Raw genomic sequence first — 6,000 nt, 5'->3', positions numbered from 1 at the left:
AGTTATATATATTTATCAATGAAGTAGAATTATAAAAAAAAAAAAAAAAAATGGAATGGATAATTCAATTTGCATTTACTTTAAACTTCAAAGACTATATATTGGGGGAAAACATCGACTATGTACATCATCTTCGCTACATGTTGAACAATAAAACTAGCATGTTTATAACTTTCTTTCGTTAAATCACAATATAATATATTAAAGGAAATAATCAAATTAATAGCACATTTTGACTTTGACTACTAACATGTTGCCTGTCATTGAAGAGAGTGTCATCTTCCCCAAGTCAAAGAAATTTCCTGCAACTTGCAATACTTGCAAGTGGCCAACAGTTATTCAAAATTTCGAGCCCGTGACACACCCATTGTCATAACAATAGTTATTTAGACATGTTTCGTGGAGCCCCAAGCTTGTGGTCCTCCTTTTAGTGTGGGTTCAATTGGATGAATCTGTCAAGTCAAGGTAGAAAGTAGGTCCGCCCCCATAACCACACGGGAGGGTAACAAGATTCAACTGGATGGTCACGCTTCTTCGAGAACGGTTTTTCCCTCAATTTGAAAGCAGGTTCCGTGAGTCCAAAGATGCCTAAGGCAAGCCCAAAAGAAGATTTTCCTCTTCCTCACATCGATGTTCTGGTGGAATTTCCTTAAATTGATCTATATTATATTGCCTCCATATGCAAGGTTCTTCGTCTTTCTTTATAGCGTAAGCACACACAGTTCCCCACCCTTTGTAGAATTTCACATCCCTCGTTCTCCCCTCCCGCGATTTTTCAAAGAATCCTACCCTCATCTTTTTCGTGGTCGTATGAGCAGAGCCAAAATCTGTCCCACTAACCTAGCCAATCTCTCGGGTGAAATGTCTGGAGTGATATGTGCATTCCGAAATATTTCCATCATTTGTTCTTGGTGGTACTCTGAAGTTAAAATAAGACTTAAGATCTAAATTTGGGCTACCTTAGGACAGTTAGAGTTATTGTCGCCGTTTACCGAGGCTTCCATTCAACGCTTATAACATGTTATATGAATATCTTACTTGATGCTAATAAGGACAACAACACAATTAAAAGTATATTTAAAAAAACTTAGAATATTGAATACTAGATGGGGAATAACCTAACAAAATTATGAATCGTTTGGCATATTTAACCTTAAAGGACATGATGTATAGATTTATGTTGTTGATTTCGTGCAACAAGCGCCCATGGCCTAATGGATAAGGCGTCTGACTTCTAATCAGGCGATTGTGGGTTCGAGTCCCACTGGGCGTGTGTTTTTTTTAGTTCTTTTTTTAAGTAGTGTTAAATTAAAAAATGAAATGAAATTTGGTATTTAATAAAATATAAAGGCACAATTTGATAACTATTTGATTTTATATTTTTGGTTTTAGCTTTTAGTTTTAAAAAATAAAAGATCACATAATATACATAGTTTTTAGTTTTAAATATTCTTTTATAAAAATAAAACCAATTATTTTTAAAATAATTTTCTATCTAATAACATATTTATTATTATAAATATTTTAAAATATGTATAATTTATATATCCATGCTTAATGTTCTAATAGTCCATGTGTCATATGTCCTATGTGTCATATTGACCATATGTCTTGTAAATACACAACATTAGTGTCCAAGTCATTCACCTCCTACTTGTCAAATTGTCTTTAAATAATGACATTTTATGGATTTTGTAGACACACATTGGTGAACAATCCAAAATGATTGAAAAATTTGTTGAAAAATTTAATGAATTTTTCATTTTTCATTTTTGTTATTTTATTTGTTTATATATTATATTATCTCCATATTTGCGTTTCTATCAAAGAGAGTAAGGTTATTTCGATATATTTTGTTCGCTCATGAAACACCTTACACACACAACTCAATGTTCCTTGCTCACAACCAATCCCTCAAAGAAATGAATGCGGCGAAAAAAAAAGTATGTTTACCCTCCCTCTCCTCTTCGAGTTGAGCTACTTATATACCCGAATCTTATAGAAATCAGTCCCCTTATAACTAGATACTTGATGGTGGACAATCCTTGATTTCCTCTTTTTAGCACTTTCTTTTTTGCCTACCTCTATCCCGATAAGCTGAAGCCAAAGCTCTTATTTTCTATTGTGTAATAGTTCAAGTAAGTTTTGAATGAGTAAAATCTCCCTAGAATCCTGAGGTTTTTTCAACCACTCACCTCCTATCCTACTTCTCCACCCTCACCTCTCAAGCAAAGAGGTTTCAGGATACTAGGCGACCAAATGAAAGTGAACAGCCCCGAGCAAATCTTCTAGAGACCATACCTTTTGTTTCGACTTTTTCTCTCTTCTAAAAAGAAGCAATTTTGGAAAACTAGAATCAATATATCCCAGTTCTCAATAGCCAATAGGATTTTCATAGATCATTGGTATTGGATGCATCGTTAGGTTGTGTCGAGTCAAACCAGCTCATTTTTTTTCCATCATCAGCATGGGTTCCTGTCGTTTCCCCTGCGGAAGGTGGGTCCTAAAGATAGGTTGTTTTTTTTCCTCTTTATTGTAATTAATAAATTAAATATTATTTTGCATGTTTAATTTTTAATATAAATATAATGTCTTGTGATAGTGCTACCATGACAAATCTTACAAAATTAGAATTTGCAGCTCTTAACATTAATGGTAACAATTATTTGTCATGGGTGCATGATATCGAAATACATTTGGATGCTATGAACCTTGGAGAAATAATTAAAGAAAGAAATACGACTTCAAGTTAAGAAAAGGCCAAAGCAATGATTTTCTTTTGACATCATCTCCACAAGGGATTGAAAATGGAATATCAAGCAGTAAAATATCCTTGCATCTCGTGGAAGAATTTGAAAGAGAGCTACGATCACCAAAAATAGTTATTCTTCCTAAATCTTGTTATAGATAGATGTATTTGAAGCTACAAGATTTTAAATGTGATTACAACTCCGCATTATTTAAAATTAGTTCAAAATTGTTATGCGAAGAGAAAGTTATTGACACATATATGTTGGAGAAAACATTTTCTACATTTGATGTCTCAAATATGCTCTTGTAGTAGCAATATTGAGAGAAAGATTTTAAACAATGTTCTGATTTAATTTCACGTCTTCTTGTGACCGAACAAAATAACGAGTTATTAATAAAAAAAAAATCATGAATCTTTACCAATTGGAATAACACCATTCATTGAAGTGAATGGTGTGAATTTTAATAATCATAGTCGAGATCATGGTCGTGATTGAGGTCGTGACCATGGTAGAAGAAGAAATATTTATTATTTTTAGGGTGGTCGCTCTAATCACTCAAAGTTTAAAACAACCACACAAAATGATGATCATAAAGGAAAGACTCCACAAGATAAGAATTCAAGAAATGTTGAACATAAATGCTTCTGATGCAATATGACTGGGCATTAGGCACATATATGCCACACATCAAAACATTCAGTTTATCTTTATCAAGATTTCCTGAAGGAAAAAAGAAAAAAAATGTGGATGCAAATTTTGTATATCAGGATAATAATATACTTGACTCATCCGGTATGACAATTTTGGATGCGACAGACTTCTTTGAATCTTCTTAAGAGAAAATTAGTATAGTTGATGGTATAGAAAGTGCTTCTTTTGATTTTTAGAATATTGAGAATTAATGTTGTTTGTTTTGTTTATCTATCTTTCATGTTTTTTTAAAGGTTTAACTTTTGTATTTCAAATTTTGTATATCTTATTGTAATTATCTTGTTTAATGAAAAATCATGGACAAATTTCATATGTTGAGTGACTAAAAATGAGAAATGAAGATCTATATCTAGTAGATTGTGCATCTACACATACAATACCTACAAGTAGAAAATATTTTGTCAAAATGATAATATTGGAAGCAAAAGTCAATATGATATCATATTCTACAAAATTAATTGAATGGTTTGGAAAAGAAAATATTATTTTGCCTAGATAAACAAAATTTTACAATTAACAATGCATTGTTTTCTAGTCAATTAAAGAGGGATTTACCACAATGGTATACATTGCAATGGTTATCATATTGAGACTGACAGAAAGAATAAGATAGCGTATCTTGATATTATAACTATTGTCTCATATGAAAAATTATTGGATCAAAAGAAGCATGCACAGGGGTAGCAATGGATCAATAATGCTCTAATTACATTAAATAAACTAGGATTAAACATGCAAAGAGAGTTAGAAATACAACCTTTGTCATTTCCACAAGAATCTTCGTCTCCATGAGTAATCAGTACCACCAATAGTAAATCCTCACTATTCTTCAGTTGAAGAACACTGTTGTGGGACCGAATTTTTAGTGAAAGATAGGGAATTTTAGTAAATTATTTTGGAGAGTAAAAGAGATTTTTCTATAAGATTATATTGAATCTTCAAGGAAGCATTAGTTTTTAAGAATTGAAAAATAAAAACTATTTATAAACCAAAAACATGCAAAAACCCTTCTTGCATGACCTCCACCTTAAACTCCATTAGCATGGAAAAATTAGGTGTCAAGCTTTGCATAAGTCACTTCAAAACCCACTTAGTTAGTGGGAAAATCCAACAATTTGATTTTTTCACTATAATTTTTTTATTAAAAAAAATGGAATACATTTTTCATATTTTAGAATTATTTAATTAAATAAAATAAAAATTTAATATCACATATTAAAAAGTCTTTGACACCTAATTTTGATTAATCACATTAATCAATTTTTAAAACACTTTCATACTAATAATTTATTTAATATCTTATATAAAAAATACTCTCCAAAAATAAATAATTAATTAATTATAAATTATATCTTATATAAAATACAATTTTTCCTCAAAACTGAATTTGAACATTTCAAATTCTCACTTCACCTAGTTCTTCAATTTTGTCTGTAATAAGCTAGTAAGAAGACCTGATGAACCTACAGATTTGGGCTCCATGTTGGGAATATCCTAGACTCGCAGTTCGTAAATGTTGTTAACATATTCTATTTATCAATAAAAATATCATTGAATATTTTATTCAATAAATTATTATTGATATTGCATTCTTATATGAAAATTCAGTAAACAAATCCATGGTTATAACATGAATACTTTAACTTTATGTGGCGACATAAAAAAGGATCAAGTTTAGTATGTAGCCAAAAATGGTTTATAAGTATATGGATGAGATTGGGTACCTCATTTGGCGACACTATCGGATGCGGCCCATTTTGTATACTGATACAAATGATGTGATAAAAAAATAAATCATGTGGAGACATGTGAGTGGGGGCATCCTGTGCAATGAGTTTGCATAAGACCGGACCTCAAAATAGTCACTTTTCTTTATAACAACCGTTTACGGTTAAAACTAACTATTTCAAACTCAATGACCTAGGGTAACTCGATCTTAATCCTGAGCTAACTATGAACTCCTGTTTATTTGGAATTATCCTTGGATCTGTATAGGTGAGAGTAGTCCAACAACACTGCTCAATAAGCCTCCCATTTTGGGATAAGAGTGGATAGATAGCTAGGGACATAACTTTGTAATATGGAAATTCACTCCTACCCGACTTAGGGTTAGCATATAGGTTGTTCTCTTAAGCGCTGATGCCTAGTCTTGAACAACAGGGTCCCGCCCTCTCATGAAAATGAGGGTTATGGTTTATAAGTTGGACTATAAATCAATTGTTCAATGGAGGATCACTGGGAGCTTAAGGAGCAAGATGTATTTACAGGGGTAGAACGATAATCTTTGACCCAGCTGTAAATACGAACGAGCTGTGAAGGATTGACTTACCGATTATGGTTGAAATGAACAAAAATATATCTACTAGCTCGTAATTTGGATTAGTAAATTGAGTAATCATCATGAGATTTGAAATTAGGGTTTATAATTTGAAATGTTCAAATTCATTTAGGGTTTCTATTAATTGTATTCGATACAATTGAAATATTTAATTTTATCAAAATTAAACAAAATTAGAGAATCGATTACTATTTAAAT

The 6,000-nt window shown here is 31.5% G+C and overlaps 1 non-coding gene across 1 annotated transcript; it reads left to right on the top strand.

Annotated features, from left to right (window-relative positions):
* The first annotated feature begins 1,200 nt into the window (after positions 1-1,200).
* Positions 1,201-1,273, top strand: TRNAR-UCU (transfer RNA arginine (anticodon UCU)). The gene has a single exon. It is a non-coding gene; the product is annotated as a tRNA-Arg (tRNA).
* The last annotated feature ends 4,727 nt before the right edge of the window (positions 1,274-6,000 follow it).

The sequence above is a fragment of the Benincasa hispida genome, chromosome 12, assembly GCF_027475165.1.
Source record: "Benincasa hispida cultivar pf3 chromosome 12, pf3_genome.v1.1, whole genome shotgun sequence".
NCBI lineage: Eukaryota > Viridiplantae > Streptophyta > Magnoliopsida > Cucurbitales > Cucurbitaceae > Benincasa > Benincasa hispida.
The sequence above is the reverse complement of the archived record's forward strand: the minus strand, read 5'-3'. Positions and strand labels throughout refer to the sequence as shown.